Genomic DNA, 19,613 nt, shown 5'->3' on the forward strand with positions numbered 1-19,613 from the left:
TCCTTTCATTAATTTCAGTGGCTAATCATCCCTGCATATGTGTAATGCGGGAGCGCGAACTCCCGTGCTATTAAAAACAGTTATTATAACTTTGAATTCCCTGTTTTGAGAAAGGATGATTTGTATTCACGGCTACTGACTGGCTTAGAATATTTTGCGATTTTAAGGCAGCATTAATCACCGAAAGCTCGAGAGTATTTTGGCTTTCGTTCAGAAAAACTTTAATGATTTAAGTTACTTCTGTGATATTGACTAAATAAAATTACTTTACTCCTATAATACTTGTGTAATATTGAAAATTTAGTTTACTTCTATCAGTCTAAACATTTATTCTTCTAAATGAAAATACTTTGATCTACGTAAAATTAATTTGCGTCTATAATATTGATCTAAATAAAATTACTTTGCTTCTGTAATATGGATCTAAAGAAAATTATTTTACTTTTATAATATTGGTCCACATACAATTAATTTGCTTCTAATATTGATGTAAATAAAATTACATTGCTTCTGTAATACTGACCTAAAAGAAATTATTTTACTTTTATAATATTGGTCTACGTAAAATAAATTAGCTTCTGTAATATTGATCTAAATAAAATTAATTTGCTTCTATAATATTGATCTAAAAGGAATTATTTTACTTTTACAATATTGGTCTACATAAAATGAAGTTGCTTCTATAATATTAATCTAAATTAAACACTTCCCTGGAAAAATCATTTGTAATTTCAAGTCATGAATTACTTTTCATATCACACCTTCCAAGGAACTTGAACTACGGTCAACTGAATTAAATGAAAAGCAAAAGGCATAACTAGTCTTTGGCTTCATTTGTTTTTTCTACAATCTCCACTGAACCATTTATCTGTTACTCACAAATCAGCATAGAGAATATCTCTCACTGAATTCATCCAGAATTTTGTACAAATCTGACACTTCACTTCTTGAAATAAAGGTATGAGAATTTAATTTAGTTTGCTTTGGAATTCAATTTGATACGCTACAACCAAACGCTCGGAAGACAATCATTCCCCAGAGACTGACTGTGATCATTTTGCAATATACGAAAGCAAAGGTAAATGAATTATTTCAGTTATTTGCCCGCTCTTGTCATTAACACGCATGACATGTGCGAGTCCCTCTGGAATCAAGTCATTCGTGACTGTTAACAAAAGATGATTCATAAAGCAGTAATTTAGTTGCTTTCAGTGGCAAAGGAAACAAGTAAAAATTGCGCGGAAATTTCTTATGCGCAATCGAATTTTCTGTACATCGTATAATCTAGGCCACCGAAAATAGATCTATCTTTCGGTGGTCTCGGTATAATGCTGTATGAGCCGCGGCATACCACGGCCCGGTGGTGCCCTATCCTATATCGTTGTCAGATGCACGACTATGACTAACTTTAACCTTAAATAAAATAAAAACTACTGGGGCTAGAGGGCTGCAATTTGGTATGTTTGATGAGTGGAGGGTGGATGATCAAAATACTAATTTGCAGCCTTCTAGCCTCAGTAGTTTTTAAGGTCTGGGGGCGGACAGCAAAAGTGCGGACGGACAGACAAAGCCGGCACAATAGTTTTCTTTCACAGAGAACTAAAACCAAAAACAGAGCGTAACATTTTCCATACCATCGGTTTTTTTATTCACATAAAGAGAAACACAAAATCAATATATTTCCATGCGAAAGCTGTTTTTCCTTCTCAGAAAGCAATAAAATATGTCCAGATTTTTAGTATTCTCACCAAACAATATCGTTAAACTAAGTGAATTAAAGCGATGATGATATTCAATGCTTGTTAAAGAAAAAAAGAGGGTACATTATCAAAAGCACTCGCTCCCAGCTTTAGTCGTATCAAGAACAAATCACTGTTTACAAAAAATAGCGAAGCGAAACACAAAGGCGAGAATGGATCTCTTTAAAGTCGTGTTGAGCTTCGGTTGTGCCAAAGCCTATATCAAAGGTTCGACTTAATTACTGGTTAAGGGCTACGTATGGGTCTCTAGTGTTGCAGCAATCCCATACAAGTAACGGCAGAAATTTAAGTGGAAGAGAGTGTCTCGTTGCCTTTGAAAACGCAAACATGTCCCAATCAAGTGATATCATTAACGGGACGTTATTAAGGAACAATAAAGGCAGCAAATTTCATTTAGATGTCAGTGACATTAATTGTTGTGATCCCAGTTGACACTTATTAGTAAATTAATAATTCTGCAAATGGATCTTGATTGCAACTCGAGGTCATTTAGGTTGCATGAGCCACTGAGACGAAAGCTACAATATCGATTCCATTTTTTACGAAATGATCGAACCAGCTTAAGCAAAGAATAGGAGGTATATTTGGTTATTCAGATATACAAATATACTTACAGAGATCAGAATCTGAAATATTAGCAAGACTGTACAAAGGGAAAGATAAAAGACGGTAAAGGGTATTGTGAAGAAAAGTAAGTAGAATTAACCTCGCGGATTTAGGGAAAAGAAATGAGTGTAATGTTTCAAGATCAGGACAAAATTAGAATGAAAATGTTATGTAATCTGGCCAAAGAAAATATTCAAATCATATGCTTTAATTCATCATGCTCAGTTAAAAGTATTGCTCAATCTTTTATTAAATAAAGAAGGAAACGCAGATGAACGGGTTGGATACAAAACATATCACAGCAGTTAAATGTTCTATATATATATATATATATATATATATATATATATATATATATATATATATATATATATATATATATATATATATATATTTATCATATGTATATATATATATATATATATATATATATATATATATATGTATATATATATATATATATATATATATATATAAATATATATATATATATATGTATATATATATATATATATATATATATATATATATATATATATATATATATATACACAGTATATATGTATGTATATATATATATATATATATATATATATATATATATATATATATATATATATATATATATATATATGTATATATATATGTATATATATATATATATATATATATATATATATATATATATATATATATATATATATATATATATATATATATATATATATATGTGTGTGTGTGTGTGTGTGTGTGTGTGTGTAAAGTATACAGACAGAGACCGATATGCAATAAAAGGGTGCTGGGGAAAGGAGAATTCTGTTGTGAAATACAGAAATACTAAGAGTAATTGGCTATGAATTAACAGGACACCGTACATTGGACCAACAGCCAACGAATTCTTAACATCCAAGCGATTAAGTGATTACACGGCCGTCACCGAGAGAATAACACTGAAGCGATATTAATTATTACGAAACTAAAATAGAACACGTAACAAATTACTTCAAACTCCAGGCAGACAATTGCAAATGCAACGGAAACAAAAGCAACGCGGAACAATGGCACCGGACAATATCCACCAGGGAAGCGAGAGAGAATCACCAATTACCAAAAGCTTTCGGAAATATGAGAACAAATGCAGGCGCAAGAATAACAGCGTATCTAATTTGTATGTGAGCAGTCACCTTCCATTATAATACGCTGAGTTTTGGGGGAACAGAAGCACATCAGGAACGATGACGAAATACAACACATTTGCGCAGCGGCGGAGTAAAATTGGAAATTAGATTTACAGATTAAGATTCGTGTGACATTTCGTTTCGGCAACGTACGTCGAGAAGAGAGAGAGAGAGAGAGAGAGAGAGAGAGAGAGAGAGAGAGAGAGAGAGAGAGTTGAGGAGAGAAGAGTGACAGACAGACAGCCAGACATCTATATATATATATATATATATATATATATATATATATATATATATATATATATATATATATATATATATATAGAGAGAGATAGAGAGAGAGAGAGAGAGAGAGAGAGAGAGAGAGAGAGAGAGAGAGGGTGGGGGTGGGGGTGAAGAGAGACAGACAGACAGGCATCTAGAGAGAGAGAGAGAGAGAGAGAGAGAGAGAGAGATTGATAGAGGATAGATAGATTGATAGCATCTAGATAGATAGATAGAGCAGAGTAGAGAGAGAGGTAGAGAGAGAGAGAGAGAGAGAGAGAGATTGATAGCTGGATAGATAGATAGATAGGCAGGTAGGTAGGTAGGTAGAGAGAGAGAGAGAGAGAGAGAGAGAGAGAGAGAGAGAGAGAGAGAGAAATGGAAATGAATTCTGTTTAATTTATTTTCCCATTTTATTTTCATTTATATTACACATGACGCGGGGAGTCTCGGTTCAACAGCAGCGTGAGATGTTTCCGTAATAATCTTCTCATATCAAAAGGATTCCAAGTCATATTCACATTTGCGAAAGTGAATTGCCCGAGGAGGGAGGGAAGAGCAGAGGAGGAGGAGGAGGAGGAGGAGGAAGAAGAAAGGAGGAGGAGGAAGAAGAAAAGAGGAGGAGGAGGAGGAGGAGGAGGAGGAGGAGGAGGAGGAGGAGGAGGAGGAGGAAGAAAAAAGGAGGAGGAGGAGGAGGAGGGAGAGGAGGCTGAGGATGGAGATGATAAATAAGGAAAGAGGTAGGAGGAGGAAGAGAAGGAGGAAGAGAAGGAGGAAGAGGAGGAGGAGGAGGTTGAGGATAGAGACGAAAAATAAGGAAAGAGGGGAGGAGGAGGAGGAGGAGGAGGAGGAGGAGGAGGAGGAGGAGGAGGTTGAGGATGGAGATGATAAATAAGGAAAGAGTAGGAGGAGGAAGAGGAGGAGGAGGAGGAAGAGGAGGAGGAGGAGGAAGAGGAGGAGAAGGAGGAAGAGGAAGAGGAAGAGGAGGAGGAGGAGGAGGAGGAAGAGGAGGAGAAGGAGGAAGAGGAAGAGGAAGAGGAGGAGGAGGAGGAGGTTGAGGATAGAGATGATAAATAAGGAAAGAGGAGGAGGAGGAGGAGGAGGAGGAGGAGGAGGAGGAGGAGGAGGAGGAGGAGGAGGAGGAGGAGGAGGAGGAGGAGGAAGAGGAGGAGAAGCGAATGGGAGATGATATCAATAAGGAAAGATGATAACGTAAGGATTGGACAAGACAGAATCATGCACATGATCCCATGACTCTCAGCATATTGGAGAATCTAACTTTGACATGCAAATAAAACCGGTGATGCATGAATATATTCCATCAATATTTATTCATAAGCTATTAAACATACCCGGAAATTACATAAGTTAGGGTAGGAAATGAATCGTTCGTGAAAATCCAGTTACCGAACAGTTCATGCAGGATGTGCCGTGCCAAAGGTTAGATAAATAACCACTGAATCCATCATAAGGTAGTGCAGGCAGATACCTTACATAATATGTCGTCTTACATACAGTATGTAGTCTTCATATTTACCAAGAAAGCTATAGTGTTTGAGTTGGGGTAGAGATACTATCTAATATTTAGCGTTCTTCTGCTCAATCATTGTTTTATTTGTAAGGACAGTTTTTGTCATCATAAACACAGCTAGACAGACACACAGACAGACACACACATATATATATATATACATATATATATATATATATACATACATTATATATATACATATATATATATTTATATATATATATATATATATATATATATATATATATATATATATATATATATATATATATATATATATATATATATATATATATATATATATATATAATCGGGATAAAGCGCTGGGGTTAATCTGACCAAGTTCTGTCTCCCTCAGTATATTTTTAAGATCTTTCATGCATATCTTTTAACCCCACGAGCAGACATATCCATAGTTTTACAAGCTTTTTTACCAAGTTCTAAACTTGAGGTGGAAAGACAAAACAACAATTTTACATCCAAAAAATGAAACAACAATTTTCTATTTCATTATATATATATAAATATATATATATATATATATATATATATATATATATATATATATATATATATATATATATATATATATATATATATATATATATATATATATATATTGGTAGAGGTGTACGATCAACGATTCGCAGACAATGAAAGATATATTTTTCATTAAATTAGTAAATCCGTCAAGAGTAAAGAAATAACTACAAAATATAATTAATAGAACAGATTAAAATGGAAAAGTATTCGTAATGTTATTAAACAGAATAATGATAAATAATGAATTGAAAAATCAAGAATAAATAAAAATATATATTTTAAACTCATCAAAATAAGATTACTCATGAAAGTTTTAATGTAAAATAAAAAAAAAAATCACAAATAGATAAGAATACAATCAAACCTCAACAGAATATGAAAATTCATGAAATAAATAATAAAATAACTGTCACACCGTTACGTAGACAAAGACTTCAGAATTCACATTAATCGTCTATGGGAAATGTGGGGGTCATATTCAGAGGTCAAAGGCCAAATACGACTTTAATCTTGTCCATGACTTTCTAATTAAATGAAACTGGGTGACCTCGACGCATCTAAAAAAAAAAATAATAAATGCAAGAACATTTGCAACAGCCACATATGACACGAGAGAACCATGTCAGTAAAGCGGCAAACATCGACGCGAGAACGTGATTCTTTTTATTCTGATAAATGGAAAATACAATTAGATATCCCACATTGGTAAGAAATTATTTTTTTTTATCTACGCGATTTTCAAGGGAGAGTTAAAAATAATGAATACGTTGGCGTTGATAATAATTTTAACATCAATGTCACGTCCCGTGGAAAAGAGATAAACCAATATGCTAATATATATGTATGTGTGTGTAAAATATATATATATATATATATATATATATATATATATATATATATATATATATATGTGTGTGTGTGTGTGTGTGTGTGTGTGTGTGTGTGTGTGTGTGTGTGTGTGTGTGTGCATGACAAACAAACCGCACTACACAGACAGTCTTGTTGGGACCTAAACAGCGTCGGAATCTGAAATTTGACACAACTTCAAATTCCAAATTCCCACATTCTTTACACAATCCTGAAACTACAAATACCAAGAAGACTGACGGTAAGTGCCAATGACGTAGGTAGTTCTCTTCAGTCGGTGTACAATTCAGACTCGACTGTGAAGGGACTTCAATGAATGACGCTAGTTTTGGTTTCCCTAATTAACAGATGGTTTTATGGAAGCAGGTGGCACCGGAAACTCATTAAAATAGTGCTCCTAATCAGTCACGTATAATGATCTGGGAGGTAATTACAACAAGAACAGCAGGATGGAACGCAGGTGGATGTGGGTACCAATAATGAGAGCAATTAGAGTAACGTAATTCAAGGGTATTTGTAATGCTTCTAAGAATAACTTCGCTGGTAAAGGTGACGAGAGACGAAAGAGCATATCAACAATGAAAATAGAGAAAATTATAATAAATATATAAATTACTGGCATTACCAGTAATAATAATAATAATAATAATAATAATAATAATAATAATAATAATAATAATAATAATAACTGCAAACAAATACCTGATAGAAAAATCGCAGAATGAATGACAGAAAGAATTGTTTAACTCGATCATTATCAAGTTATTTCAATAGAAAGAATAATTCCGAAGATGATTGAACGTATGTTGTACGTAACAGGTAACTATGATAATATAATATAATATATACATATATATATATACATTATATATATATATATAATATAACCTATATAATGATATCTAATATAAACTTTGGATATGATATATATGATCATATAATATAATATAAATAGAATATAGACATAACTCATAATGAATGACATTGATAAATATCTATATATATATATATAAATATATATATATATATGACCTCCATCTGAATATATCATATATAAATTTTAAATATATATAGAGAGAGAGAGAGAGAGAGAGAGAGAGAGAGAGAGAGAGAGAGAGAGAGAGAGAGAGAGAGAGAGAGAGAGAGAAACATTACACGCTCTGAAGACACCAAGTAGGACCTAATTTATTGCAAAGCATGGAAGGAATGTTAATACCAATTTAGAATATTTACACTACAATTCTTATTTTTCTTACACATTCCCTCATTCTTCTTCAACTGGGCTAATGTTTACTACTTCCTTCATATACGAGAGTTCTGTCACGAGAAAGTTTGCTTCGTATGTCTTCTGGTGTAATCTTGTAAACAAACAAACGGACGTAAGCTGTATATCATGCAACCTTAGAACACGTACAAAGCCGAGGCGAGGCGAATGGAATAACTTATATGTACATATACCCTAAATAAACTGTTTAAGAATTTGATAACCTAATTAATATTAAGCTGAATAAGAGAAGAAACACGTTGAAGTGGACTCAGTCATTTATAGTCCGGATGCACAGAGAGACGTCGACCCTAGGTTAGTTTGAGGTGGGTTTAGATTAAGCGACCTTAAGGAAATACGGCCTTTGCTTAGTAGACCGTGTGGGTCCCTAAATGTGTTAAGGTGTCAAGGAAATAAGAGGACTGGTGTGGACTTCTGGACTCGGATAATCAACCGAAATCTGATGCCAGGGGTGTAGCAACAGCTCTTAGAAATACCTTTTCGTTATCCGTTCCCTTCCATGTATAGTTGTTTAAATACGACGAATTATTAACCTCAACTTATTTTTATACTGCAATGTCGAAAATGAAATTCCTCGTACCTATCCTACAGAAATTCAGTACCAAGACTGTTAATAAGCTAACATGGAAAGTAAATTAAATATGGAGTAATATTACATGGAAGAGAGAGAGAGAGAGAGAGAGAGAGAGAGAGAGAGAGAGAGAGAGAGAGAGAGAGAGAGAGAGAGAGAGATTAATAAACCGACACATGTGATGCGTTTTACAAAATATTCGTACCTGACTCCCATCAGAAGTCGAAAGGGACGGCAATATTTCAGACCAAATTCATCGGAACAATGTTCTTACGCAATCCTAATTCCTAATTCTTTGAAATTACCGTTCCATTCTAGCATCGGGAAATGAAGCAATGCAATGCAATGCAAGCTAAGACTTCTGCAGGTCCTTTGCATTTATTTTCGAATATCGACAATACATTTTTCCGATGACTTTGTTCGTCCGACTCTTTTCACGGTGCAATATTTATTCCTTCGCAAAAATTTTAAGAAATAATTCAGCAATTTCCGAATGACGCCTCTGTGTCACACTGTTTTGCATGCAGTCCTCAGGGAACATAACCTTCAAAAGTAGGCGCAATTAAGCCCGTAAAAAGATTTCACGCTCATTTCAACAAGTTACCTTTCTGTTTTAACAATTTTCCCAACATTAATTTGTTAAAGGAAGCTGTTTGTAAATTTCAGTTTAATTTTTTTAATAGTATCTGTAAATGCATAATGTAACTTGTTACTCTAGCTTATTAGGGTATTATGAAAGTGAAAGAAAGTATGAGTGTATGTATATATATATATATATATATATATATATATATATATATATATATATATATATATATATATATATATATATATATATATATATATATATATATATATATATATATATATATATATATAGAAATGTATATATATATATATATATATATATATGTATATATATATATATATATATATATATATATATATATATATATATATATATATATATATATATATATATATATATATATATATATATATATATATATATATATATATATATATATATATATATATATATATATGTATATATATATATATATATATATATATATATATATATATATATATATATTTTGTATATATTATATATATACATATATATGTATATATATACACATATATATCTATATATGTGTATATATATATATATATATATATATATATATATATATATATATATATATAACTGATTAAAGGGTATTTCTATACATATGAGTAACTATATATATATATATATATATATATATATATATATATATATATATATTTTATATACATATATAAAACCTTTCCTAACATTAATCTTTTTCCTGCACAAACATTTAAATTGCCGAATCAAGAATCATTCAGGTCAGTCAAATGAAATTTATTAGCAAATTTACTACTTCCGATTCTAATGAAATTTACCCCACGCCAGAGTAGCGAACTCAGTGAGAATTTCCAGTCTTCACAAGGTTTAAAGTTCAAAATGGAATGAGTTAACATGAGAAACGCATTTAAAAGTATTGAATATATGCTTTGTTTTTTGAAACACATTAAAATAATGTGAATCGATAGTAGAACTATGTAATTTATTGTTAAAGTAATTTTTTTCTAGACCCAAGAAGAGAAAAATTGTGAGGGCATTATTCCTTTTAGATAACATCCGTGATTTATTCGATGTGGATATCTTATAAAGTGGATATCTCAGAATGTGTTTGAGGTTTGAGAGAGAGAGAGAGAGAGAGAGAGAGAGAGAGAGAGAGAGAGAGAGAGAGAGAGAGAGAGAGAGAGAGAAATTCCCTCAAATCGATAACAAGACATTTGACACAGTGTCGTTTTGGCGTTTGCAATAATTCATCACTTTTTCTGCTGCTTTCGCATTTAATAATAAAAAACCTTTTTGCAGACAACATTGAACATATTAATCCCTCAATTATTTCTCTCTTAAACGTAGAAGGTCTCTCTTCTATTTCTTTTGGAGCATGCAAAATGATTAGGATTTCTTTCGTATATGTTATGAGGATGAGATAATTTTTTTTTTTTAAATCTTGCAAAGGTTTTAAGAAAACAACTCGTCTATGAAAGTGAAGTTCCGCCTCCCGGATGTTTTGCTACTAGAGCATCTCCTGCTTCTCCAGGAAGCTGGCATCAAGACTTTTCAGAATCTAAGGTCATCTTATTTCATCATATCTTTTTTTACATCCTTTCGTATCCGAGTATTTATAATCAACTATTATTTTCAAAATTATTTTTTTTCTTTATTCGTTAGTGTTTAAACAAGATGTACTTTAGAGCACTCAAATGCAGTTATATTATTAACTGCATTTAGAAAATCATGCGTAAATAAAAAGGAGGTTTCGAGTTACATTACATTTAAATTTAATTTAATTGAATACAGAATTAGACCAAAGACCAAGCACTGGGACCTATGAGGTCATTCAGCGCTGAAACGGAAATCGGCAGTAAAAGGTTTGAAAGGTGTAACAGGAGGAAAACCTCAAAGCAGTTGCACTATGAGTAAATTGTTAGGAGAGGGTGGAAAGTAAGATGGAAGAAAGAGAATATGAAAGAAGGTACAGTAAAGGGAACGAACGGGGTTGCAGCTAGAAGGCACGCTGCAAAGAACCCTACAATGCACCACGAGGTGCACAAATGCTTAATGAATGACTACTGTATACAGATTAGTATATTACTGCTTTTACGCCTTCAGCTAATCTCACCGGCAATGGCAGTTATAGAATAAATCGTTGAAATATCAGATTCGGATGCAGATTTAACCGCTACTAACTTTAGCAAACATCGACACCCTTTACTCTATCATCATTAAGCCCAGTAGCGGATCCAGAAAAATTTCATGGGGACCACCAATTTTCATATTATACATACATACATACATACATATGCATATCTATCTATCTATCTATCTATATATATAAATATATATATATATATATATATATATATATATATATATATATATATATATATATATATACATATATATATAATAGAGATAGATATATTTTATTTCATTAATCAATTTTCATTTTTTTATTTCAAATTATTATATTTCTTATTTGTGTTATTATTATATAACTCTTCAATATTATTATTTTATCGTTATTTTCATGGGGGCAGATGCCCAGGTGCCCCCGCCCCCGCCCCGTGGATCCGCTAGTGATTAAGCCTAACTATTTTGCAATGAACTCATACCAAGTACTCATTATCTTTCAAACAGTAAAGTCCGCATTTGGACGGGAATTATCAGACTTAGCGCAACATTAATAAGATTTCCTTACTCATGCACGGCCACACGCTTATTTGCTTTTATCGTTTCCATTAAATATAATCATAATTGAAGTAATTTATCTCAATACCTTCCAACTCCATTCTGCTACCAAACCATCCGGGAGGCGGAGTTTTGCTTTCATAGATGGGTTGTTTTCTTAAAACCTTTGCGAGATAAAAGGGGAAAAAAAACTATCTCATCTTCATAACATATAAAAAAGTAGCTCTTACCGTTTGCATGCCCCAAGAGAAACAGAAGAGAGACTTCCTACGTTTACAGAGAGAAATAAATGAGGTATTCATCTAGGGATTCATCTATTTAACTTTGTCCGTAAAAAGGATTTTATTATTCACGGACAAAGTGTCCACCACTGCTACAACGAAACCAGCAAAACAAATAAATAAATAAATAAATAAATAAAAAATTAATAAAATAAAAAATCCCGAAAATAAATGACATAAGTGCAACAAGACCCACTACCTCCATACTATTATTCCGCCTGCCAACATTTACCTTACGTGGTAAGCAATTGTCCGAAAAAAATTTATGCGCCGAGAATGTTCATCGGAGCGTGATTTATGCCCCGAGACGTCGGTCTCTGGGATGAATATATCTTACTCACGTCAAAATATATCATTATAGCAGCTCCCCCTCCAGCCCCCGCCCCAGTTCATATTTATCACGCGTTATATAGTTTCAACATATTTCGAGAACATTTTCGGTCTCTCATTTTTCTTGGGCGGGGCCATTAACAAGGATTGCATGTGTATAGGGCATCCATACATACATACATACATACATACATACATACATACATACATACATACATACATACATACATGCAGTTACGTTTTAGTAAATTTATCATAAAATTTATTAATACAGTACAATACACATGGCCTAACAGGTGCAATATATCATTGCTCTTATGGTATGAGTAGAGGAAACGACAATAAATAAATAAATATATAAATAAATAAAAAAATGAGTATGTCAATAAATAAATAGATAAATAAATAAATAAAAGATTAAAAAAACTCTACTTGTTCTCAGGTGTAAATTAAAGAAAAATGTTACTAGATGATTAAGTTCGACCTTCTAAATAATATTTCTACAAAGTATTATATAAAAAAAATGAGAGTATGTCACAGGAAAAAAATCCACAGGTAATCAGATTTCGACACGACTTTTTTTGAAGTTAATAATCTACATTAATCAGATGTATTTTTCTACGAATTAGCGGAATTACCTCAAGTAAAAATCAAAGCAATTAGACTAATTATAATTACGAAATGCAGTCAGAAAAAACCTTTGTCGATGCTCATCGAGCCTCGGAAGCGAATAATTCTTTTGTAGAATGATTTATTTTGCTCTGAGAATCGGGCCTCCTGTAACCAGTGCTGCCATCTAGCCAGTTAAAACAATCACTAGAAACTCTTTGCTCACGACTGACTTTCCTTTACAATAATAGATTGTGTTCTGTTTTGTTCCCATTCACGCCAAATCTGTTTATAGCTGAAAGATCCCGCACTATTTAATAACAATGGGAATTCTCAGTGAAAATGGTATGGTTGGCGAAGTACAAAATATCACGAATAATTGCCAAGCTGCTTGTCAGCCTGATTACATTTTCGCGTTAGTTTTAGTGTGGAAAAGCAGGAGTTACGAGCCAAATCTAGTATGATCACGGTTATAATCTTGATATTATTTCAGTGGTCTAAAATCAAGATAAAAATAAAGGGTTTAAGTCTAGGTGTTGCTTTCCTGCTCGTAACCATTATATATATATATATATATATATATATATATATATATATATATATATATATATATATATATATATATATATATATATATATATATATATAAATATATATATATATATATATATATATATATATATATATATATATATATATATATATATATATATATATATATATATATATATATATATATTATATCTATATATATATATATATATATATATATATATATATATATATATATATATATATTATATCACACACACACACGCATGCGTAAGTCTGTAGATATGTGGAATATTACTGTTGACTAACTATCAGGAAACGATACGAGTCCTATAAAACGTATTGCGTTTCCAGTTAAGGGTCACTATTGGTGTCATCAGTGCCCCGAGCTTCCTTAAATACACTAACCTGGAATCATTTATTGGGGTGAGGGACCTTATTATTGGATCCTGGTATTGTTGATATTTTATTTTTTTTTAACCCCACATTTGTCGCGGTTTAGAGAATTTCTCCATTCTACATTCCTTTGGTATTGCTTTTTATAATAAATTGTATTTTAGCCAAAGTTCGTACTGAAAATGAAAATAAGATTGCATTCAACCTTTTGTTTCGATGGTTAGTACATGATTCTCCTATCCGTTATATTTAAAAATATTTATAACAACTTATATCTATGATAGTTATATATATATATATATATATATATATATATATATATATATATATATATATATATATATATATATATATATATATATATATATATATATATATATATATATATGTGTGTGTGTCTGTCTTTGTGTACGTATGCACTTGTCCTTGTACGTATATGCGGTTAAAGAAAACAACCAGAACAGTACACATCTTTGTTCTTACGCTATTTTGTCTATGTCCCAAGGAAGAACACTGGTATGGTACAGGAATCATCCACGACATCAGCTGTTTCATAATCCCACACAAAACGAAAATTATCAACAAAGTTACAAAAAACAAACATCCGGTAGCAGGTCCTTCTAATTACCAGACTTACAATAACAGACTCAGCAGCGAAAACTTTGTGAAATATAACAGGTACCAGTGAAAGGGAAATTACATGATTACACCAATTAAAAGAAAGTTCTAGTTCTTTTAATTGCTGTTATTATGTTGTAGTTCTAGTTCTTTTAATTGGTGCAATTATGACGTGATTCTAGTTCTTTTAATTGGTGTAATTATGGCTTAGTTCTAGTTCTCTTAATTGGTGTAATCGTGACGTAATGACGCTGTTCCCATCTTCCTGTTACCCTTCACAAACATTTTTGTGTTCTGCCTGTTGTTGGAAACCGGGTAATTAGTAAGACCAGGAATTTTCCGTTCAGCCCTATTGCGCCTCCTGCAGGATACTGAGAGAGAAATGGTTGGCAGTTTCTCTGGCGTCTGCCATTTAATGTGATCAGAGACACAATCAAAATCCTTCTAACTTAAACCGCTACATCAAAAGTGGTGACGGAATCAGAATACTCAAAGATCCAGTCAGTCTTCTAAATGGACATTGCGATAAGGGTATTATTTAAAACGTGTCTTAAGGATATCGTGAGTTAAGGATAACGGGAGTTGGAGAGGTCAGTGACCACCAACGACCTCGAATTCCACAGTTGTCTGCTTCTAGGGAAGAGTAACAGATCACTTTATGGCAGATAAGAGGCTGTGGGCTGATGCTCAAAGAGAGGTCGACATTATTGACCTCCAGGACCGAGTGAGAGAGACTGACTCCTTAATATGTGCTAGGAAATGTAAAATTTTTATATTCATTTATCTGTTTCGCAGTGTTATTCCAAACTGCCTTTCATGCAACTTGATTTGGTATTGCCAAGTGGTATGCTAATTATGCATTAAGTGACACGAGCAAAAGTTGAATTGAATTGAACTGAATATTGAACTTAGGCCAAAGGCCAAGCACTGGGACCCATGATGTCATTCAGCGTTGAAACGGAAAATAACAGTAAAAGGTTTGAAAGGTGTAACAGGAGGGAAAGTTCGCATTTGCACTATGAATCAACTGTTAGGAGAGGGTGGAAAGTAACATGGAAGAAAGATAATGTGAATGGAGGTGCAGTAAAAGGAACGAAAGGGGTTGCAGCTTGAGGCCGAAGGCACGCTGCAAAGAACCTTAAGTAATGCCTACAATGCATCGTACGAGGTGCACTGACGGCGCTACCCCCTACGGGGTCGAGAAAGGTTGAATTATTGTTTTGCATAACACCGTTGTACACTAACAGTCGTGGATGGTTTTGTGAAAAACATGATTCGTCATCTTTGTGACGTGTTCTCTGCAAACGAATATTAACAAATTGACACTGATCATAGAGCACGTGAATGAAAGAGACTTAAATGAAAGGTCGCATGACCTCACAGTCTTATGTTGCTTTCTGGAAATAAACTAAATGGTTGGTTAAGGTCACCGAGCCTTGCTTGGGGAAGTCTGCCATTTTGAGATATTATAACTGATCGGTATGTTATAAAGTAAAAAAAGCATTATTCATGTATTACAGTGAGTTAATAATAACCCGTTTTTCCAAACTGTGAAAATAACGACTGAAACTGTGGGTTATAAAATTAAAATTATATTGTTAGCAAATTCTCCTCTATTTTCAGATACTACTAGTGAAAGGAAAGTATTTATATCCATCTGTTCTATAAATAACATCACGAATCCATAACAGACAGCCAAGAATAGCAAAATCAGACGAAAAAAGAACGTCTCTTGGCTATAACAATCAGGAACACCTTCTCATACTCTGCCATTTCATGAATAAAGAAAGTCAAAATTGCCTGTAACGGCATAGTGAATTTTTAAGAGTGCAGAGCACAACCATTTACGGAATCTGGGAGTGATTACTGAGAAAATGATTTTTAATAAAATCCAAGATCGTTTCTAACGGAAATCATTGAGGCCCGGTTGCTTTGCAAGAATCGCTCGAGCTGTGGAGAGAGAGAGAGAGAGAGAGAGAGAGAGAGAGAGAGAGAGAGAGAGAGAGAGAGAGAGAGAGAGAAAGCACGGGTAGAATGCCAAAGGCTTTGTAATAATATGGACGACAAAATCGTCATTGCATAATTATTCCTCTAGCTTTTTTTGTACTGTTTTAGAGGCTTGTCAGTCTATCAGAGAGAGAGAGAGAGAGAGAGAGAGAGAGAGAGAGAGAGAGAGAGAGAGAGAGAATTTTGAAATATCTAGTAATATCTAGTCACTCACACGCACAAACCCACGCACAAACCCACACACACACACACACACACACGCAAACACACAGATATTGGAACGATATATCAGGGTCCAACTAATAAATGAACACCTAAGTTCTGTGTTACCCAAGATCCTTCGGATAAAATCTGAATATTTGTAAATTATACACGATGTGAAGGAAGTATAATGCTAGAGAGGAAAATTTTATGGTTTTTGTAAAGGATTTTTTTTTACCTATCTATCTATAATAATAAAATCCGAGTTTATCGTTCTTGTCTGTCCGCCCCGTGGTGGGGGCAGGGTAGGTAGGGGACGGGAGGGTAGGGGAGACATGACACACCCACCCTTAACCTGCAAGCCTGCTTGTCCGCCCCGTGTGGGGCTGGCGTAGGTAGGGGATCGGGAGGGTAAGGGTGACATGACACATCCACCCTTCGCCTGCAAACCTGTTTGTCCGCCCCGTGTGGGGGTGGCGTAGGTAGGGGATCGAGAGGGTAGAGAAGACATTACACATCCCCCCCTTCGCCTGCAAACCTGTTTGTCCGCCCAGTGTGGGGTGGGGTAAGTAGGGGATCAGGAGAGTAGGGGAGACATGACACACCCACCCTCCTTCTGCAAACATGTTTGTCCGCCCATGTGTGGGAGGGGTGGGTAGGCAGGGGATCGGAGGGTAGGGGACACCTGAAGGGCAGCGCCGGGTAGCCGGGTTCGCAACGTAGCGCGCGCCGTCAAGCTCGTAGTAAAATAAATCAACAAATATGTAAGTATAAGATTTCATAACCAAAAATGGAAAGTAGATAATTATATGTGCAGTAAATACATTAAAGCAAGAAAATTCAAGAACACACATTTATATAAAAAAAAAGTGTTTATAACACTTATGGACATTTTTGCACATCTGTAAATGTAAGACATTTACCTTCATAAGGTCACCGAGAGATAATTAAGACGTATCAGGAAGATTACAAAGCCGTATGCTCCTTATCCTGTCTTGCTAAGTTCTCGCTTGCTCCAGTTTTTTTCCCCTTATTTTAACAAAGAAAACAGACACTTTTAAAAGAATAAATGTATTGCCGAACTCGGTTACTCCAAAGATTCGTTAATGTATTTTGCAATCAGTTCTTTTATTTATTATAAGATATTTAAATTTCCCTTTATTATATCATAAATTTGTTTTACATTTTACTATTAATTCATAATCCTCACGAAACTGTCTTTGAAAACGGATACAATTCATATAACAAAGTTACGCATGATATCCACAGTCTTTTTTTTTTGTCATATATTGCGATTTTGACGTTATGAAAACTCCGGCTTCTGAAAAGCATAGATCAAAAACCTTGCTCTTGGTACATTATAACTTTTTCCATTGCAAAACCCTCATTGCATAAACATAAGGAGTTCCATCCACGGGTTGTGAAATAACCTGACTTTGTGATCAAGGAACATATTCTAAGGTATCCTGAATCTATGAATTTCTATCTCTTTGCCAGACCTGCTTCCTTCCACTTAGAATAATGATATTTTGCGCTGATAGTACAGGTTGGTTTTTCTCTGAATAATGTTATTTGCCAAATAGAAAACGTCAGTTTTATATAATTTAAATTACTCTAGTTTCCCTCATTATCAAGTAAAAGTTTTTATTGAATTTAGGGTTCGGTTCAGTCCTTTCGCCTTTCCTTTCATTCATAATTTTATTACATATAGAGTCCATATTTATTTTAGTAACTTTTCTTAAAACTTTCTCTTCTTATTTTCAGTTTTGGACTACGAATGAAATAGTCATATCTGGAGCACCAATATACTATAATTATTTTCTGTTATATCATTAATATTCACATTTCTTTCCACATATATTCTCTTAACTTACAATTTTACATTCTATCTTTAAAAAAAAAAAGCTGTGTACTATACTCTGCACTGTAAACTATACTTTATTCACTTCGTGAATAAAGTATAGTTTACAGTTACTTAGGTCGTCCATTTGCCAACATTCTCACGCATGCAACACAACAGCCAGCTTCATCCAGTGTCAAATTATTGAATAAAAGAAACTACTATTATCTTGACGCCAATATTATGGCATTCCGTCACTAATATTGCCCGATCTGTCAATACCCCTACTACTCAAATCACTCTTTTTGACTCCTAGAAACTTGTTAACGTGCATATATTTATTTGTTTTAAATTTTTAAGTATTAACGCCCATGATACGTAAAAGGTAGAGGAAATGGATGAATTACGTCACTAATTTTTTGAATGTCATAATTTTATAAACACATAGAAAGCTAACAAGAAATTAAGGAAGTGGGATTTACTTATGGTGTATATAAAATCTACACTCGTCCACAGGAAAATGAACAGCATGAGGAGACGTAAATAGGTTTGTGTTTGAAACGAACGAACAGAAAAATTCCCCAGACTACATGAGCATAATTTCAGGAATTTAACGACCCAGAATTTAAATTCAAGCGTTGGGACAATACTGCTTATTGCTGCGGAAAACACACAAGAGAAACATATTGATATTTCCCTCGGTCTCCCATGGAATTATTGGGTTTAGGGGTTCCCATTTGAGAAGCAGCGTCAACACGTTTACTGATCGCAATTCTTTCGATCATCAATGAAATTCAGCCACGCTGGGACTGATCTGTATTTGGACAGGTGACCAGTAAGAGAGGGTACATAAGCTCCTTAACTATCTATAGGTAAGAC

This window comes from Macrobrachium rosenbergii, chromosome 27 (genome assembly GCF_040412425.1).
Source record: "Macrobrachium rosenbergii isolate ZJJX-2024 chromosome 27, ASM4041242v1, whole genome shotgun sequence".
Classification (NCBI taxonomy): Eukaryota; Metazoa; Arthropoda; class Malacostraca; order Decapoda; family Palaemonidae; genus Macrobrachium; species Macrobrachium rosenbergii.